This window comes from Panthera uncia, chromosome B1 (assembly GCF_023721935.1).
Source record: "Panthera uncia isolate 11264 chromosome B1, Puncia_PCG_1.0, whole genome shotgun sequence".
Taxonomy (NCBI): Eukaryota; Metazoa; Chordata; class Mammalia; order Carnivora; family Felidae; genus Panthera; species Panthera uncia.
The window spans coordinates 178,979,966-178,981,330 of NC_064811.1; the positions used below are offsets into that span (position 1 = coordinate 178,979,966).

Here is a 1,365-nt window from a genome sequence, read left to right on the forward strand (position 1 = left end):
GAACAGATTTTCTCTTTCCAACGGGGTATGATTAAGTAAAGATGCACGTGAAATGATGGATGAGAAATAGCCCAAACCATTGAACTTACCCTGGAAATCAATAGGGAGGGAGACAGACGCCCTTTGCACTCTGCTGTTGATTATTCCACCCTCATCCACCATCACATCCTTCATCTTCATGCATCCCATGGACTTCAGGACACGTATTCCCACAGACACTTAGCTTGCGTCCCCTATATACATGTTTACTCATGTTCTTCCCTTCCTTTGCTCTGAAATGTCTCCCCTCACTGTCTCTATCTGTTGAAATCTCTCTGCTTCTTTAATGTCCAGTTAAAATTTAGTCTTTCGGGGCGCCTGGGTGGCTCAGTCGGTTGAGCGTCTGACTTGGGCTCAGGTCATGATCTCACGGTTCGTGGGTTCGAGCCCCGCATCAGGCTCTGTGCTGACTGCTTGCTCAGAGCCTGGGGCCTGCTTCAGATTCTGTCTCCTTCTCTCTCTGCCCCTCCCTCGCTCACGCTTTGTCTCCCTCTATCTCTCAAAAATAAAATAAAATAAAATAAAATAAAATAAAATAAAATAAAATAAAATAAAATAAATGTAAAAAAAATTAAAATTTAGTCTTTCAACAGCATGACTTAGAATCACGTCTTATATACAAAAAAATATAAAACCCAAAACAATCATGATTACTTCTAAGGGAAATATTTACCACGTTGTCAAATAAAAGCTCAGTGTTCCTACAGTAGCTTCATGTATAATTTGTTATTGCCTCCTGTATCATGCATTTCATTTAGGGACGTTTTGTCTTCTCACTAAATTTTACAGATGTAATAACAACTAATATTTATTGAGAGCTTATTATATGCCAGGTACTGTGTTAAATTCTTAGAACATATTATAACATTTACAACTGTCTAAGCTCACAATTCCACTATAAGTAAGAATCAAGACACCTAGAAGGATTGAATTAATTGCCAAACTTTCAACTCTGGGATTCAAAATGAACTCTTTAACTTCAAATCCATGTTCTTTACCCTGAAATTATTGTCAAATACCACACCATTCAGTAAAAATGTTACATACAAAACTGTAAGGTCCTCATAATAATTTTTTGAATGGAACTTCTCAACGTAAGACAACTACTTCTTTTTTTTTTTATTTTATTTATTTTATTTATTTTATTTTTTATTTTTTAATATATGAAATTTACTGTCAAATTGGTTTCCATACAACACCCAGTGCTCATCCCAAAAGGTGCCCTCCTCAATACCCATCACCCACCCTGCCCTCCCTCCCACCCCCCATCAACCCTCAATTTGTTCTCAGTTTTTAACAGTCTCTTATGCTTTGGCTCTCTCCCAC

At 37.4% G+C, this 1,365-nt stretch overlaps 1 non-coding gene across 1 annotated transcript; it reads left to right on the forward strand.

The window, feature by feature from the left end:
* Nucleotides 1-355: 355 nt before the first annotated feature.
* On the forward strand, nucleotides 356-440 carry TRNAP-UGG (transfer RNA proline (anticodon UGG)). Its single transcript has one exon. It is a non-coding gene; the product is annotated as a tRNA-Pro (tRNA).
* The last annotated feature ends 925 nt before the right edge of the window (nucleotides 441-1,365 follow it).